This window comes from Rhinatrema bivittatum, chromosome 4, assembly GCF_901001135.1.
Source record: "Rhinatrema bivittatum chromosome 4, aRhiBiv1.1, whole genome shotgun sequence".
Classification (NCBI taxonomy): domain Eukaryota; kingdom Metazoa; phylum Chordata; class Amphibia; order Gymnophiona; family Rhinatrematidae; genus Rhinatrema; species Rhinatrema bivittatum.
Window position 1 is genome coordinate 242,782,935 of NC_042618.1, and position 20,042 is coordinate 242,802,976.

The window sequence follows — 20,042 nt, forward strand, 5'->3', positions numbered from 1 at the left end:
GTAAAGACTTTGGTGTCCAAGATTTTGTTTTTGAGTGCTCACTGAAACTTGGAATCTTGGCATGAGAAGCTCATTTCAGAGTTCAGACAAAGGAGGGTTTAAATATCTAAACACAGAAGGAGTAGACTTTGGACTTCCTAGGGATTTTTGTGCCCTGCTATCTGCAAGTGAACTATCTGCAGAACAGTGCCGTTAAGAATCCTGCTCCTGAGGCCCTTGCTCAGTATTTCACTTCCTTGTGCTGTACGTGCAGGATCTGATTTCTCAATGTTTGTTGGTGTTTTGTCTGTATTTGTGCTCAGCGATGCCTTGCGGCCCTCATTGAAAAACACCCTTTTAGCTCCACGAAGTTACAGAGTATAAATAATTCTTTAACAAAAACAAATACATTTCTCTCAGTTTGCTCAGTCCTGTCCTCTTATTTATTTGAACAGAGTAAGCTCCGTGTTCGTTATGGGTCTTTTTACTTATTTTCATAACCTGCCCCTATTTATTGTGAGTTTTAACTTAGAATGTCAACCTTGCACAGTTTATCTCAAAGTTAAGAATTGGCTATACAAAAAGAGTTCTGCAATGTTATGCAATGCTGTTTTCTTTTGTAACTAAAAACAGGCCTTTCCTTTACAACAGCATACCGAGGTAAAACCAAAAGCTGTGAAAGGTAAATTAATTTTAACGTCCCAGTTTCTATGTGACCATAGCTATTTTTTTGGCTGTAATTTTTTTTTTTTTTTGGCAAATGCTGTGTACATATTTTCTATAATTAATCTGCAGTGTACATGTATACTGTATGTCCACAATGACACTTCATTAAACATACTTGGGAAGAATAATATTCAGAGCCATTTCCTGCGTAAAACTGTGCTTTACCCATGGAAATGGGTTTTCAGAAAACTGCCCACCCCTTCTGTGCAAGTGTGGTGCCACTAAGTGCATGCTTTTACCTGCAGTAGGGAAAGGTTTTCTTGGGGGCAGGACTGAACAGGAGTTTGAAATTAAGTACATACTTTTGAAAAATTCAAACAAGACAGGGCAATTTTCAAAATGATAACACATACGTACTTGAAAATTAGTGCAAAGTCCAGGGGTAAAATGTATCATGTTTTTACAGATATGCAGCCGGTCTGAAAATCACCCCCATAAGTGATATCCAGCAGAATCCACATAAGGGCCGGGCTGATAGCTCAGTGGCAGGGCCATACTGTCCAATGCAGAAGGACTTTGCTTTGATTCGGAAGTCAGATTTTGCACTCCCCGGGTCCGTCAGGGCTGGGGATGTGGTGAAGGCAGCATTCACAGCCCTCTCTGGGGTGGGCAGGGAGTCATGGGACTTGCTCAAGGGAGATACCTGGTGGCAGAATGGCAGGGTTCTGCAAGGAGACCTGATGTGTAGGGGAAAAATGAAATCATCCTCCTCCAAAGGATCACGGTGCAGATCCCAGGCCTGGGCCTGGTGGTGAGCACGTAAAACAGAACAATTTTCACCACATAAGATCCATGTTTCCATTAACCTGCATAGGGGGATACCTGGTTCCCTTCTCCCTACCTGGCACTTCTCCAGCCATCTCACTGTTTTAGCCATGCAGAGGCTAGCATGTCCCATGAGACCGCAGGGTCTGGCATAGTTCAAACCTCAAACAGCTGGAGGGTAGATGAGAGTTGGAGGTCCCCTGAACCTGGCATTTACCCATATTCTTCACAATATAATCCCAAAAATGCTCATATCCCACAACAATACACACCTTGTCATGTCATACGCTTAAATAAATAGCAACTACACAAGAATGGTGATTTGAAAAGAACAGTACTTAATTGGCAATAATTCCATGCACCATGAAATGAAAAGAAAATAAACTAGTTTTTATTACTAAATGGTGAAGGAGCCAGAACACCAGGGCCTTGTAAGAGGTCAGAGAGTCGAATTTGACCCGGTAGACAGTACTAGTGATCTCAGTGATGTGCTGGAGGGCCCTTGTTAATTTATATTTTGAAAACAAAGAGCATCACACCAAGTGGCACAGAGTTAGTGAGAGCTCCAGAATAAGAAGTTGGTAGTGCATCACTGGGCAAACCCAGTTATAGTTAACTGCATCACACAGAATTCATAATGATCAACATAATTTTAAGATTCTACACAAAAGAAAATGGTGAAACAAATTACTAGATTCTGGATTTTGTTGAAATGAACTAACTCATTAAAAAAAAAAAAAGATCTTTATTTATTTAATATTATTTTTTAAATAATGCTATTGGAGTCTTAGTACTTTAATATTTTAAGTGTAGAAGGTTTTTTGGACCCAGAAAACTCCCTTATTCCCTGACTGATCAACTCTGAATAATCTATAAACAAAAAATCCTCAAAATATTAAATATTATGAAGATGTGTCAGCAACAGATTTTTAATAGTTGTCAAACTATCTGTGGATCACTGCTGGTCAGTCTTTCTATTAGTCTGAGGAAGCAAGCTGTATAAGATTTCTGAAAATAATGAACTAATACTGTTGGCATCTCTGAATGTACAGCAGTACCAGAGAGACAGTGTTTACAATATAAACTGGCAGAATGCTGTAATGTCTTTGTTTTTGGAGCAATGACCCAGTTTTTCCACTGGAAAATATTTATATATTTCTGAAGCGTGTTCCCCTCCTGTGTCCTCACCACTGCATTCTCACAGACTCGGTGACAGGATGAAGTAATGCAGGAAGAAAATGGAGAAACCAGGACAGGACAGATAGGAATCTCCAACTAGTTCAGCTGCACACGTTTCTCCTTTTGTTTAATGGTAAACTGGAGTTTCATGACACAAACTTCCGGGATGCAGGAAATACAATGAAGCAGTAGAATGCTTCAGCGGACCCTTACCATGCAATTTATTTAATCAACCCAAGCAAAATGGCTACAAATTCCTTTGAGTGCTTAGTTAAAAAAAAGGATCAATATTATTTTTAAAGCCTAGTTAACCCCAAGGTCGCCCATACCGGGAGACTGGAGAGTGGTGGGGTAAGGGAAGAGTCTCCCTTGGAGAGTAGACAGGGGTGGATTCGAGGCACCTTCAAAATTTGGCCAAAAATATAACACAAGGCACCCTTCCAAGCAGAAAATGATGGTTGATGGAGAATGATTTTGTGTATGTAAGACTGGGTAATAGCACTCCCCTTCTGTCCTCTCATACTCTGCTGAGTCCTTTCAGAGAATATCTGATCTGTGAGAGGCCCACACAGGGGCACAGAGAGCAGCTAGAGGAGGAAGAGTGTGTTCCTGGAGCACACACACTGGAATATAAGAAAGAACAAAAATTATTATACATTGGCCTATTTTTTGTGAGAAAGATACAACTGCGGTTGTTTTATTGCCCTGCAGAAATATAAATTTTGAAAAAAAACACTTAAAGAGTACTAAATCACAAGAAAGAAAATGCCACATTAGGACTCAACCTTATCACAGCCTCCATGGGCGAATCACAGAACTTCAGTCCATACAATAAAGAGGTCAGGAAACAACACTATGCTGAAGGAAAAACTCATGGCTACAACACCGGGAGGATAACTTTTAAACATCTGTGTGTTGGCAGTATATATGTGTATATATGCCTGCAAGTATAGCTACAATAACATTTTATAACCTCCATGTTATAGCATACACACATAATATAAAATACTTGCATCTCTACTCCACAACTCCACGAGTATGTATGCTTATGTGCGAATATACGCAATGTACTGTGGGGCCGATTTTAAATTTTACACACGCGGGGTACATTTGTGCACGCTAATGTACACCAGATTTTATAACATGCGCGCCTTTGGCAGGCGTAACTCAACCAAATAAGGTAGGGGGAGGATTTAGGTAGGGGCGGGGGTAGGTTAGATAGGGGAAAAGAGGGAAAGGTGGGGGGATCCAAAAAAAAGTTCCCTCCAAGGCCGCTCCGATTTCGGAGCGGCCTCGGAGGGAACGGGGAAAGCCATCGGGGCTCTCCTTGGGCTCGGTGCGTGCAAGGTGCACAAGTGTGCACCCCCCTTGCGTGCGCCGACCCTGGATTTTATAACATGCGTCTCTGGCAGGCGTAACTTGTGCGCGCCGGCAGGCTGCTGGTGCACGAACCTCCAGCACGGCCGCTGTGCTGGAGGGCTTGGGAATGCCCCCGGCCTCGCCCCCGCACCACCTCCACGCCCCAGCCCGCCTCGTGCCGCCGCCACGCCCCGGCCATACTGCGTCCTGGGGCTTGCGCACGCTGCCGAGCCCTAGCAAAATAGGCTCGGCGTGCGCAGGGGTAGGTTTTCAGGGGTTACGCGCGTAACCCTTTCAAAATCTACCCCTGAAAGCGAGTATTTCAATGTACTGAACGCATGTACTTTTTCTACCTATTTTAAAAATATGCACGTGTATATTTTATACAAGGAAATAAAGTAGGACTTATTCATGCAAATCGGGATTTACACACATAAGCTGGTTATTTTAAGACATGCATGTGTAATTGAAATTACCAGTTTTACCAATTACTTCAGCAGTTTGCTCAGTCCTTCTCCCGATCCTTGAGACCCTCCTGAATTCCCTATAGTTCACCCAGAACTCTCACCTGGTCAACAGTACACTATAAATACATTTAATATCACTTATGCAAAATAATTAGCGGGTGTAAAATTATGCAAGATGGCAAATCTACACGTGTCTTTTAAAATAGCAAGTTATGAATGTAAATGTTGGCCCTGCCCTGGAATGCCGCAGACCGCCCCATTTTTACGTTCTCATACGTGTATGCAAAAGCATAAATACACATGTATGTTTGATGATTATAAAATAGCATGTACTTGAGTAGATGCTACTTATGTGCATATATGCTAATTTTTACATGTGTGGCTCTTTGAAAATTCAGCTTTATGTAATTTCAAATTATAAGTGGAGATTTCTGGAGAGAAATTAAAAGACTGCATGACAGGACAATTTAGTGTGAATCTTATGAAAGTTGAGAATCGAAGGATTTGCACTAAATGTTATAGTTGGGTTTGGTAAGGGAGTTTTTCTTTTTCTTTTTAAAGTACAGCCGGACTGATAATCACTCTACAGTGGGGGTGGGATTTGAAATCCAGTCTATTATTGCATAGGGGCTGCCATAAAGCAATTAGAAGACAATTGGTTTTAAATGACTTTTGGTTTTCTTTTGAGCTACCCATCTATTAAATTATACAAGGCTATATGAATTTTAGGTTGTAAACTATTTGAAGTCAGCAGGAGGTGGGGGTGGATCATTTTATAACCGATTGCATTTGTGCAAAGTCTGTGAGTACTTTTTACTTGCAAATTTTAATCTCATTTTTAAAGGCAAAGTACACAAATACTTTCCCTTTGAATATTATTCCACAAAATCTACCCACGCACATTTACACTGTCAGAGTGATCTGTGCTTTCTCACTGTCTTGGGAAAGATACTGAGAGAGCGTCCACCGCATGCTCATTGCGCTATTTGCTTTCAGGTAAGCTGGGCTTGCTGCTATTCCTTGTTCTTGGAGCTTAATGCTGTTCCCCACCCCCTGTTTGATGTGTCCTTGAAGTTCTCCCAGCCCCTCCCTCAGCTTCATTGCAAGAAGTCTTACCCAACACCAATGGTGGTATGCCACGGAGTAAGAGCTCACCCCTTTCTGGTCCCCTTTGAGGGACACCTGAGCGAGACCGCTGAGTCATCCTGCCAGTCTGTTTTCCAGTACAATGCACTTTACAAAGAAATAGCTGCTTCATTTCTGAAGTCTACTCCTGGTCGTGTTATTTTTCATTAAAACAACAAAATTGGTGTGAAGAGTGGATTTCTTGAATAACTGTCCATCCTGAACCCCCAATTCAGATTATATAGTTTTGTTAGGTCGCTGTAGCACCCCAGAGTGGAATCCTTTTGCAGGGGAGGATACGGGAGGAGGGCTAAATTTATGTTCAGCACAGCCATACCCACAGTACAAAACCAAAAAATAATTTGGATTTCATCACATGGACATTAGGTAGATAATTTCTTGTAATCCCTAGACCAAAACTAGGAGAGGCTGATAAAGTTAGTGGTTGATTCTTGTACAATGCCTCTCTACCTATTATTTGCTTTTAGCCTGTGCAATTAGTGTTCTGATTTTCATGAGACCTAAAACACAAATCATTAAACTCAACCAGTAGGCATGTAGATAGTCTGCCTTTTAAGAATGTACTACTACTTGGACAGATTATGTATGTTTATTTCAGTTGAAGTTATCATTGAATAAATATTTTTTTCTTAATTAAACAGTGAGTAGAAACTTTCAAGAACTGAAGTTAAAAAGAAAACAATTCAAATGTACAGTGTCCTGTGTCAACAGGTGTTTTCCTGTTTGTTCACTGTTGTTCTCGATTCACTGTATCCTTCTTCCATAGTAGCTTTGTTTGTTTCTGTTTGCTAATCTTGTGATCATGCTTTTATTCTGCATAATTTTGTGTTTCTGTTATATTGCCAACTAGTGGTCAGCCTGCATGCTCACAGCTTCTGCTGTCTTCATTGCAGCTGGCTCTAAAGGATTAACCTCTGACTTGGAAGCAGAGGATGCTGGGTGGTTTTCCTTGTGTTTTTCAGTCAACTTTAGTCAGCTCTGTGTGATGCAGCACCTAATCTGGCCCAGCCTTACAAAATAATTCTTATTTTACCTGTCTTCATTTCTGTGGACCAGACTGTTCTGGTCACTGTTATCTCCAGTTTATGCACAGTAAGATTTTATTTATTTGGACTGTTCATAAAGTTTGGAGTTTAAGAAGCGGCATCCTCTGTCTGCGAGTAAAGACTGAGTTAAGCTATCTGTTAATTTGTACATAGGGAACATGTGACAGAGACAGAATAGTAAAATAAGGAATTAAACTGAAAACCAGAAGCACTCCAGTGGCTTCCACAGCAGATTCATTCCTGTGGCTACATCTCTATAGCTGGCCTCCCATGACCATGATTCAGACATTCAGTCAAATATAGGAGCGAAGCGCATGCTCCATGCATGCTGTTCTGCTGTCCTCTGTGACATCTCTCAGTATCCAGTTGATCTTTAACAGGACTCTAAGTTGTGCCATATGAACTCTATCAGCTTTTGGCCATGCTGCAATGGTAATTATTTTTGAGTTGTTACCAGTGCTATAGACTCATAAGCAGTGCATGTAGAATCTAAGCCCACAGACAGCACTACTCTGTCTCTAGAAACCATATAGACTGAAATCCTCCCTCAGCAAATTCAGGAAACTCAAAGGTCTAAACAGACTGTGACTTTCATACAGGTGGCCAGAAAAAACTATAAAATTGTCAGAGACAAGTATCATGAAAAACTGGACAACGTCTGGAAAAAGTCTCAGAATGAAATGTATAATATTACAGGCACACCAAGTAAACAAGTTGTCAACTAGCTCAGGTCTATTTACAGAAGTTACCAATTGCTGTCACAAGACTTTCTCGTTTTCCTAATATGGATCAATTCAGATGACAGCTTGAAGGATCATGATCTTCAGTGAACCATTCATCAGAGACATGACAGTTTGATCAGAGAGATTATAGCAGAAGTAGAATCTCAAATAAATGTTCAAAAGAAACTGCATCTCAGTGCTCCAGGTCCTCTCCAGATGCACCATAAAATACTCAAAATCAGTGCACTCAACCTACCTCCAACAAGTGTGGCATGAATTGAAGCAGCAGCTGGACAGATATATGCAATTTTGGTAGGAAAAGGATAGCCTTAAAACTAGAACAAGCTAGAGAGGAGGAGCAGGAGCAGAGTGCTACCACCATCACTGCCACTTCCCCTGCACACAAGAAAGAAGAGTTGGCAAAGCAGGAGCATATTGCTGCTGCTGCCACCATCACTGCATGTAAAAAAAGCTGAGTTAGAAGCTAACCTAGAAGTATTACAAGAAGAAAAGGAAACAGCTGTAGCTAAAGCCCAGGCAGAGATCCTTGAAATGGCTTCAGAACATGTTGGTGGGGAGAAGCAGATTAGTCAAATTGCCTCAGAGGATCCAGCCCAATGTACCAGAAAATATGTACTAAGCTATACTGCTAGATATTCCAACTTGCCTCTGTCATAGGCTACTGCACAAGCGCTGCACAGGTTCTTATGGCCTGGACTGGCCACTGATGGAAACAGGATGCTGGGCTTGATGGACCCTTGGTCTGACCCAGTATGGCATGTTCTTATGTTCTTATTGACACTTTCTAGGATGCATGCTCAGAGATAGCTGTTTGCAGTGAGAAGAGTTTTTTTATTCTAAGTACCAAGGATTCTGTCACATTTCCAGTTTTTGGATGAGATACCGGGTTTTACTTTACAGTATTTGGGTAGTAGCAGCAGGCCAATACAAGCCCCCCCCTCTGGGCTCCTTACACCCTACTTCCCCACAGTATCTCTTGCAATCATGTAAACTGATCAACAGCCAGAGCACCACTGCTCCTGAGTTGGGGCAAGTCACCAATTCTGACTCTCCACCTGGGTTCTACTGAAAAGGCAGTTGCTGCCTTCCTTAAAAAGGCATGCTGATTAGCTCCAGCTGTGTTTCCCAGTCACTGCATAGCTCAGAGCCAGCTTAATCTTGATTGGTGCTTTGCCAGAGCTCACCAGACTACTTTTCCCATCTGCCCTGTGCCTCTTCTTCCTCAAGGTTTTATCATCCCCGAGGCAACTCTGGCTTAGATTGTGGAATTGATCCCACTGTGAATCACTTTGCTGCACACATAATTCCATAGATACAAAATTGAAAAAAAAAAATCTTTAGTTTTTCCTGGTCTCTAAACCTTTCTTCCTCACCCCACCCATCTCAGAAAATGAGCTGTATGCTGAATAGCAATTGTCTGTCCATCACACTTGTCAGTCAAAGATGCCCTATAACTTCTTTGAAATCCGTTTATAAGCACTTGGTTTTATAATTTAAACAACTCCTAAACCTAATATTCCTATTATTACTACTAAATTATGAGATTAGAATTATTGTTCATAGAGTGCCATTAGTATACATCATTCTTGCAATCCCCATAGAGCTTGCAAGCTGTGCTTGGGTAGGAGGAATTTAAAGCAACATTTTAAAGATCACATGGTCGACGACAGTAGCCTTCACTTTAGCGGTTCTGTTCTTTAAGCCACTTTGCCGCACTGTCAACTCCAGTCCTTAGCTGAACTGTATGGACTTTCAATATTTCCACCCTCAGCTCACCAACGTAAGTGGTTCCAGTGCTGTCTAGACATAAAAGCTAAGCAGGGCTAGAATTGGGAGACTGTCCAGAAGATCATGTACCGTGCACTGCAGAAAGAAACTGCAAACCACTGCAGGGTCTGGCCAAGAAGAATCATGGTTCCGTGGTGGGGAGGGATCACCAATATCTTTATAAGATATGACACAACAATGCCCTACAAACACACATACCAATAATTATTTAAAGCTGGATATGCACACAGATTTTAATTGATCTCGTTTTGGAGGTTACATTTACTTTCAAAAGTAAAAATTATAAGATGCAGATACTTATACACATAGAAACATAAAAATACAACTTTTAAAATTTCAATTTAACTGATCCTTCAAAACCACAATATAGTTAAAAGCTAGACTTTTATTTTCATTTGTGTTGCATTAACTTGCAATCCTTCCACCCGAAAAGACAGAAATGCTCATTTTTGCACTTAAGTGCCTGAGGTCTAGATTCATCATTTTGCTATAAATATAGCAAAAATAGCACCGACGATAAAAAAAAGGGGCGTGGTACCGCATGATAAATTTATTTATTGTTATTTTCACATTGCCAGCTGAGAAGTCCATTGCATGCTGCATTGCTGGCAAGAGAAAGAAAGAGAGAGAGAGCCTCTGGAGAGACTCATCAAAAAGTTAACTATTTATACCACTATAAGTGGGGACACTAATAGCTCAGGGTGAGGTTTGGAGGGTGAGTTGGGTTTTGGGGGGCAGTTTAATATGCACAGTCTGTTACGGAAGGCCTTCCTGTTCGAGAAGGCCATGCATTCTGTTACGAGAGAGGGGGGCGCACTAGGAGAGCGATCCCATCTTGAGGGGATTGTGTGCCCTTGGGCCTCGGCACGACCCCAGAGAACTCAAAGGCAGCGCCGAGGGTAGGTGAGGTGTGTCCCAGCATGGGTGGAGACAGACGGTCTGACCCTCTGCCAGACCTGCATGCTTCTGGAGCCAACACAATGGTGTTGGAATGGAACAGTCCTCCAACCGTTCCTGCCACACAGAATGACAAGAAGCAGCCGGCCGGACTGAGGCTCTGAAACATAGAGACTCTAGCTGTAGACTCAGGAACGAGGTACTTGGGTGCACAGACGAAGACTCAGGAACGAGGTACTTGGGTGCACAGATGAAGACTCAAGAACGAGGTACTGCAGGCAAGGTATTCAGAAGCAGGATCAAGGGCTGGGTTGAGACTGCGACGCAGCGCGCCCTACACAGCCACTACCCATGGGCTGGTCGTGGACCATGCTTGCATGCGAAGTAGGCTCTAGAAGAAGTGTGGAATAACTGAAGCTGGAACATGGCGAAGATTCGGTAGAAGCCTGTACCAAGGTGCGCCCTTCACGCTGGAATGCACAGGTTCAGTCAGAGTCTTAGGCATGGACAGACACAGTGCAAGGAACTCCGAAGACCGGGACGGAAGCAAGCAAGGATTCAAAGACAACTCAGGACTGAAGCAGAAGTCTTCCGGAGGCTTGTACCTGCGCAGGTGAAGATGGCCTTGTACCATGAGCGCCCACTAAGCCACTACCCATGGGCTGGTCACGGACCACAACATGGCACGCCAGGAAAGGAGGCAACGAGGAACCTAGGGTACAGGACATCAGGAACAGGCGAGGAACATCAGGACTGGATCATAGATATCAGGAACAGGCGACGGACATCAAGACGAGACATGAAGCTCCAACAAAGAATGAAGGCCTGACGGAGCGCTGGAAGGCGAGACATCCAGGAGCATGTAACTCCAATGCAAGGCTAAGCAGAACTGAAAGAGAAGTCCTTTTATAGTGCAGGAAGCAAGCAATTCCCTGGGAGAAGTTTAGATGGACCATACCCGGCTGGCCCTATAACTAGAGAGCAGGCCTATAACTAGAGAGCAGGCCGGCCCCTTAGGAAGGCGTGGCGAGGCCAACCCAGAGAGTCCAGGAGGAAGCAGCTACTACCTCCAGGCTGCTGATTTCGAGCTGCTACTTCCTGCCTGCTGCCTTCCAGCCGTGTGTTTAGGCCTACCTCCACCTCGTCCAGCCAGGCGGGGCTCCAGGCCTGCAGGGCCTCAAGGAGGCCTCAACTAGGGCCAGCACCTTCCTCCCTTCCCTCCCCTCCACTCGCATTCAAGTGCTGCAGCACTTTCCCTCCTTTTCTTTCTTTTGGTTTCCCTTCTCTTAGGTTAGTTTCTTCCTCCCCCTCCCTGTTTGGGGTTTTCTCCACACCCCTCCCCTTCTTGTTTTTCTTGTTTCTTTTTTACTCACTCCCTCCTCCCTCTCCTCTTTTTGTCTTTTTCCCTAGGTGCTGCTCCCCCTGTTTGAAGGGAGATACCTCCACCTGCCCCTCTGTGGTTGGGCCTCAGAGGCTGCAGGCCCTGCAGGCGAGCGGGCCGAACACGGGCCAGAGGTAAGGGGGAACCTGGGAGGAGCCACCGGAAAGTGGCCTCTCCTCCCCACCCCCCAATCAGCTTCCTTAGACCATCTGTCTGGTCCTTACCTCGTGCTCCTTTGTATTGGGTTTCTGTTCCTTTTGGTTGTTCCTTTCTTTTTGTTTTGGTTTCCTTCTCCCTAGTTTGTAGTGGATTTTTCTTCCTGCTGTTTGCGTTACCCCCACCCCCATTCCGGCTGTCCTCCCTCAGCTGCCTGCAACCTGTCTACTTGCTGACTTCATTGGCTACAGCTGATTGCAGCTTCAACCCGCCCTGTTACAAGTCCTGTCCTCTTCCTTTTGTTTCTTGGTTTCATTTTTCATTTGCCTTAGTAGGTCTCTTTTCCCCCTAGTGTGTCAGCACAGCGGTGTGTGTGCTGCCCCTACACCCCTCCTTCTGTAAGGGAGTGCAGAAGTACCAAGGGAGAAGAAGTGCTACTTCTTCTTCCTTGGGGGTTTTGATTTTCTTAATTTTCTCCCTGTGTCTTTTTTCTCCCTCATTTCTTTTGGCTCTAGGTGCCTTGCTCCTTTTTTCCTTCTCCCACCCTTCCCTCTGGGTCTGTAGCTTAAGTCCCGGGGAGTATTTTGTATTGGCCCTCCCTCCCCCTCCTATTATTTCCTTCCCCGAGGACAGCCTTTAACTCCCCCTCTCCCCTCACTCCAGCTACTTACCTTTCCATTTTCTCTCCTTCTTCTTTTGTTTTCTTTCTCTGCGGGTCTTGCGGGCAGGTAGTCTGGACGTTATGCCCCCCCAAACGACTTCCCGTGTCCGCTGTACAGGGGGGAGCCCCCCGGCCGCCGCGCTGCCCTCTCTCTGACTCCTTTACCACCTTCCGGACCGGAAGGGGAGGGCCCCTCCTGCCCCGTGACCACTTGGCCCCTGCTGGCCACACCCCCGCCCAACTCCTTTTCGGGGGTTGTGGCCCCTCCTACCTGCCCTTCTGCAGTGGCGCCGGCGCGAAGCCCGCCGGGAAGAGGGCGAGGAAGGCGAAACATATCACCTCGCCCCTCCCGTCTTCCAGCGGCTCCCCGGCAGCCCCGCCCATCCCCTTTAAGTTCCCCGCTATTGGGGACCTTATCGGGGAGAATGGCTCTGTCTTCACCTTCCCTCCCTGGGCGCAGGATAACCCATCCTCCCCGCAGGCCGTAGGACCCGCTCTTCCTCCTCCTCCCCTGCCGCAGAGGAAGGCAAGCACCACCTCTCGGCGGGCCACCATGCCCGCCGCGTCCGCCACCCCTCCTGCGGCACCCCTCCCCCCCTTACTGCAGGCTGTAGTCATCGGTGGCTCCTCCGCTGTGGCCACCATCACGACAACCTCTGGGGGCCCCGCGACGCCTCCACCCGCCACCCCTCTCCCTGTCCTGTGGCAGCGCAGGCGAGCTATGCCACCACCGCGGCTCAGGGAACGAGCGCCGGAGGGAAGCCCGTCCCGTCACTGGACCCGTACTCCTCGACAGCGGGCTCCTCCGGCCTCACCCTGCGGCACGGCATGCGCTGCCAACTGCTGGCCACCGCCAACCCCCTCTCCCTTCCGCCTCCGTCCCCTTCTCCCCCTTCGGAGTGGGCTGCCCTCAGGCTCGCTCCTTTGCTCCCCCTTCCCATCCCTCAGACCCCCCTTTCCCATCCTCCCCCTCCCGTCTCTCCTCTCCCTCCCACTCCCGTCCCCAGAACCCCCATCCGCCCCCCTCCTTCCCCCCTCTCTCCCCTTCCTCCCGCTCCCGCCCCTCTCACCCTCCTTCTTTCTCCCATCCCCTCCCTCCTTTCTTTGATTCGCCCTCCCCGTCCCTCTTTCCCTGCCCCAGGTGGCCCGGCACCCACAAGGGCAGGCCAGCGCCCTATGGGGGGTGGGAGGGAGGGTGAAGGCAGTCGATCGTTCTTCTCCCGGAGGGACCACAGGAGGAGCTCTCGATCCCAGAGAGCCCGCTCCGAGGTCCGCGGGAACAGGTCCCAGTCCCCTCCGAGATCGGGGCCTGGAGGTTCTTCAGATGCGAGGAGGAGAGGGAGAGGGGCGAGTGTGAGTGGGCACGTTGCCGAGCAAAGAGGGCCACGCGTCAGCACGGGACACGCTGGCCTCTCAGACCCCGCTTTCCCTCGCATACAGCTCTGACCCCTTCCCCGATGAAGGTAGGTCCCAACTCGCAGCTCAGTCGGGGTGGGGAACGTGGAGGGGTCGGCTGTACCGCTCCTGAGCCGTCTCCTGCCCCAGCGAGGAGAGAATTTCCATCAGTCACGGCATACCGTGCACGCTCTGGCTGGCTCTGTGACGGGGCCGGTCGTGCGCGTAATGCCTGAAACCCCCCTCTTGACAAAGAATGGCTTTCACATTCTGCACCTTTAACGCCAACGGCTGCCAGACCGGGTTCCGCAGGCACTGGGTACTTTCTGCTCTCAAGTGCGGCGGGTACTCAGTGACCTTTTTACAGGAGACCCATACCACTCCGGACGCTGAAGCGGCCTGACGGCTGGAGTGAGACGGCGAGATGGCCTTTAGTCACAACTCGGGAGTGGCTGGTGGGGTGGCCATCTTGATTTCGCAGATGGCGGGGTGGCCATCTTGATTTCGCAGACGAAGGTGCTGAGCGTCGAGGCTGTCGTGCCAGGCAGGATACTGCACGTGATGCTGCGGATGGAGGGGAGCTGCACGGTGAATTGCGTCAATGTGTACGCCTCTTGCGTCCCGGCCGAACAAACAGTATTCTTTCGTCAGTTGTCCGACCTCTTGGACTTGCTGGACCCTGGCGAGGAAGTGGCGCTCGGGAGGGGGGGGGGACGGACTTCAATGTCACCCTTGGCCCGCTCGATCGGGGGGGGTGCACGCGAGTACTACACCGCGCAGGCGGCCCTTCTTCGGGGGGCCATCCTGCGTGGCGATCTGGCAGACGTCTGGCGTGAGCAGCACCTGGATGCCCGCTCCGGCTTCACTTTTGTACAGGTGGTGGGGGAGCACGTGTGTTGCTCCCACATCGACCGGTGGTATCTGTCCCATTGGCTGATGCACCGGGCCACGGAGTGCATGGAGGAGCCGGCCGCCCTCTCAGATCACCACATGGTGGTCCTGAGGGTCGTGCTCAGTCCCGCGCAGCCCAGGTCGACCCACTGGCACTTCAACAATTTGCTCCTGCAGGACGAGGAGTTGGTGGCGGCGGTGCGGGATTTCTGGGTGGACTGGCGCCGCCGGGAGGCGGACATCCCTTGCCTCGCTCAGTGGTGGGACGTGTGCAAAGTCCATCTCCGGGTTTTCTGTCAGGAACGCGCCAGAGGCGTGAATGCCGAGCAGCGCCAGACGCTCTGTCGCCTCTCGGGGGAGGTGATGGAGTTGGAGGAGCGCCTCGGCGACGCCCAGGGACTGGGAGGGGAGCCGGCTGTGCTCCTTGAGTATGAAGAGAAGAAGCTGGCTCTGCGCCACCTCGAAGAGCGACAAGGATGTGGGGGCCTACATGAGGTCACGTGTCACCAAAATCTAAAATAGGGCAGACAACCTGGGAGGTGTGGAACACACATGGAGAAATCTAGTGAAGCTTAAGGAATGGTCTAGAGCAGGGGTAGGCAACTCCAGTCCTTGAGTGCCTCAACCAGTTTTGATGATCAGGATATCCACAATGAATATGCATGAGATATATTTGCATGGTCTGTCTCCACTCTGTGCACATATATCTCATGCTTATCTATTGTGAATATCCTGAAAACAGAATGGAGTTGCATACCCTTGGTCTAGTTTGGCAGTTAGGTTTTAATGCTACAAAATGCATGTTCATGCACTTGGGTGGGAAAAACCCAAAGGATCAGTACTGTAAAGCGGGTGAAGTTCTTTTCTGGACAAAATAAGAGCGGGATCTGAGGATGATCATGTATGATAATTTTAACATGGCCAAATTGGCAGATAAAGCAATGAGAAAAGTCTGAAAGATGTTTGAATGAAGAGAGGGGAAAGGAGGGAGAGGAATAACCAGCAAGAAAAGGGAGGTGATATTGCCTCTGTATAAATATCCAGTGAGACCTCATTTGGAGTACCATGTACAATTCTGGAGACCGCACCTTCAAAAGGTTATAAACTGGAGGGGGTTGATTGAGAAGGCAGCTACTAAAATGGCCTGCCCAATGGTCAATGGGGACAGGCTTAAAGATCTAAACATGCTCAAAGATCTAATCATCTTTGAGCATGATCTAAACATGCAGATCTAAACATGCAGATCTAAACATCTAAACATGCTCAAAGATCTAAACATGCTCAAAGATCTAAACATGCTCAAAACCCCTCTCCAACTCCACACCTCTACTAGACCAGTGAGACATGCCTACAGAAACAATCTCCAGATACCACCAATGAAATCAGCTTTAAGCAAAAGAGCATTCTCCACAGCTGGTCCTAAACTCTGGAATACGCTCCCGCCGGAACTCAAATCAGTGCAATGCCCCATTATTTTCAAAAAAAGACTTAAAACTTGGCTCTTCCACCAAGCTTTTCCATAACATCAGACAGCACAAGCTTCTCTGCCAAGGTCCCCCTTTAAATCATTTTCAATCAAACCATAAGAGAATCTATATAAGAACATCAGTTGTTGTCAACAACCTATAAGAGAACTATACAAGAACTAGACAAGTTCAATTCTAAAAACTCTTTGAACCCCTATTCAATACCCATAGAACAACACAAAGAATTCCATAGAACATCACAAAGAATTCCCCAAAGAATTCTTCAACTTTAACTCCTTGGCAGCCCAAAAGTACAAAATGCAATTCCCAACCTCCTGACAGTCTTAAAAGCTATACACAACCCCACACAGAAGTTATCTGCCTCTGCCTATATTAGGCTATGTATATTGTATTTCTTTGTTTAACCCCATATATTCATTTCCAAGTTATTCTTCCTGTTCTCTGTAAGACATTTGCTTGTCACTGTTATTGTTCAAAATGTAAACCGAATTGATCAGTAATTCTGTTATTGGAAAGTCGGTATAGAAAAGTTCTAAATAAATAAATAAATAAAATAAATGTATACCGAAGAGGAAAGGAGGGAAAGGGGAGATACCATAAAGACATTTACTGTAATCACCTCAAAGGATTAAAGGGTATATTTTTTAACCCCGGTGTGCATAAATCCGAGGTTTACACACGTGGCCAGGCCTTATGTGCGCCAGGCCAATTTTCAAATGGGCCCGGCCACGCGTGTAAACCCCGGTACGCGATTAAGTGCCGAAGCCTAAAAAGGAGGCGGTCCGGGGAAGGGGGTGGGGAGGGACAGGGCCGGAGTCGCTGGTACAGAGGCTATTTGCTGCTGTGCCGGGGAAGTGTGCGCCGGCAGTTGGCCGGCGCATACAAGTTGCTTCTGCTCCAGAGGAGCAGCAACTTAAAAAAAACAAAAAAAAAGGTAAGGCAGATTAGGTTTACTGGGTGGGAGGAGAGGGGAAGGAGAAGGGGAAGGGGAAGGGAGGGTAGGGTAGGGGGTAGGGAACTGATGAAAGATGTGATGCATCGCTGCACAAAACTGCACATGTGGATTACAAAATCCGGCTAGCATGTGTGCACGACCTGTCGATTTTATAATGTGCACGCATGTTATAAAATTGCGTGCGCCGGGTAGCGCGTGCACATGGAGGCGCACACATATTTTTTTTAAATCTACCCTTAAATGCACAGGATGCAGGTCTCTTTCAATGGAAAGGAGCCTTTAGAATGAGGGTCATGGGATGAGGGTGAAATGGGGTAGGCTCAGGAGTAATATAAGGAAATACTTCTTAAGAAGAGAGTAATGGACACATAGAATGGCCTCCCAGTGAAATTGGTAAACACCGGGACAGTGTTGAAGTTCAAGAAAGCATGGGACAAGCTTGGGATCTCTGAAGGAGAGGAAGGGATTATAAAACTAAACAGGATGTATAGATGGGTAGTCTAGTTGGGCTATATGATCTTTATCTGCCATCATGCTCTGTTTCTATGTGTGTATTTGTGTGTGTGTATATACATATACATACAATATCAACATAAATCATTGCCAAAATATATACAGAGTGATTGTAATAAAACAATAAAACATTTGCAATAGAGTTGAACTTCAATAAAGATACTTTGTGAATTGCAAATGAGTCACATGAAAGACACCTTCATTATGTTGGTATTTATACATGCTATAAATGCATAACACTAAAGAGAGTTTAGTAGTGTGAATGAGAAATGATTGACTAGGACAATTGATCAATATATATATGTCTGTTATTGTGCCAATTTTATCTTTTGAATAGATTTAATATTCTTTGTCATGGTGTAATAAAGCTTGCAACATTAAGCATCTTTCAAATCATTTAAAATGTTACTGGTGTTACTTACCCTCTTTTAGGGTTCTCTGACGGATATACCATTTTAGGTACCAACATATCATTTTTATTTAAAGCCTAGATCTCAAATACTAAAAATATATATTCATCCTTGTTGTCCATGAGAATATGACATGAGAATTATAACAAAAGCATTGGAACAGTGCTGAGGGATTGTGCAATTAAATATTAATAATTTTTTTAAAAAGGTACAGAATTTCTATTTTACACACTTCAAATTTTAGAACTATAGCTTCAATCATCAAAGTTTTAACCCTAGCCTTGGTGATTGGCCCTTGTGAGCAAGTTTCAAACTTGTGTAAATTCTCCCCCTTTGTGTGTCTGCTACCATGTGTCCAATATATGTGCACATATTTTTTTTGTGCATTTTCCACGCTGAAACACTCCAAGACAAATGAGGTGCTGAAGCAGGATTTATAATTCATTGAGTAATAGGATTTCGCACTGTTTAGCAGGATTAAGCATGTTAAAGAAAGACCTATTTATTGCAGTCTGACAATGGATCAAAAAAGTGCATAGTGCTGCTCATTGTTGTTTTAAGCAATTTACAGGATTACTTGGTGGCTGAGGAGGCCCCGTGTTCCCCCTATGTGCAATGTGTCACAGTATTGGTGATACTCGGGTAATTGCAGTTTCCTTAATACAGTTTCATAATCGCTGTACATGAACTGCAAAAGGTTTGCAAGAGGGGGTAGGTGGTTGGGGGCAGGGAATGAGAGGAGAGGAGAGGGAGGGGGAGAGAACAGAAACCAATTAAAGTATTCCCTTATTAGAACCCTAACCTTTGTGACCTCAGCCCTTCAGTCTTTGGGGCAGCACATTGTGGCTTGGCTGTTTTGTTTCAGGGTTTTTTTTATGCTAAAGTGCTGACTGTGCTTTCTGCAAAAGATGAGGGCTATTGACATGGCAGTGGCATTGAAACCCCTCTTGCAAAGTGGAGAAGAATAAAAAAAAAAGACAAAAAGAAAGAGGTTTTCACCAGCTAAGGACTCACGCTAAGCCTCTCGATTATATGACATTACTTTAAAAACACACACACACACATCATGGCTCAAGTTTTTTTTCTTGTCCTTCCCTCGGTAAAACTGCTTGGCTATTCCATCTTGAAACTGTTTTTCATGTAGGTATTTGTTTCTCTTGGCAAACACGGGAATAGAACTATCAGCAACGTGTAAGAGGAGATCTCGCAGAGCAAGAAATATGACCGAAGAAAATACTCTCCGGCTTGAATAAAACGTCAGCACTTTCTGTTCCTCTGGGCCTGAAATAAAGGGTTTCCGGGAGAGGTAAATCATATCAACACATGTTACAGAGTTGGCTTAATCCAGGTGATTTTAATACAAGTAAAATGTGAAATTTTGGATATTGTAAATCTGTGTTTTGATTGGAGGGGGAGGGGAAGGGAGGAAGTGTTAAGAGTTATTGTAGTGAGACATGCTGGGTACAGCAAAGAGCTCTGAAACCTACTGACCCAGGCTTGAATCTCACCAACACAGCTAAACTGTGTGGGCTTAAACAGATCTTAAAACCCCTGTATTCAAAATATAACCTTCCTAACTGTCCAATAAAAATCAGATTGTACAGGGATACCTCTGGACCCCCAAACCACAAACTCTCTCTCTCTCTCACACACACACACACACACACATATATAGAAAGCCAACAACTTCACTTCAAGTGTTTTACTTGCTTCTAAAATAAGCAAAAGCATAGTCCTGTTTGCAGCACTTGAATGAAAACTGAATCGTAATTTAGTTTCCTTTTAACATAATGGGCCATATTCAATATTTTCCATAGGCATAGACTGGGAAAAGGTCATTTATAAATAATGAATTATTTATGTATTTTTTACTTTAATTAAAGTAAAAAAAAAAACAACACTGTCACACTAATCCCCATGCAGTTGACAGTCAAAAGATTTACCCAGTTAAAACTGGATTTTAGCTAAGTAAATCTTATATATTCAAAATTTCTACTCTTTACCTGGCTAAATTTGTGCATATAAAATCTCTACCTGCACAAATGTATCCAGGTAAGAAAGGGAACAGATTGGGGTGTTTCTGGGCTAGGCTTTTTAA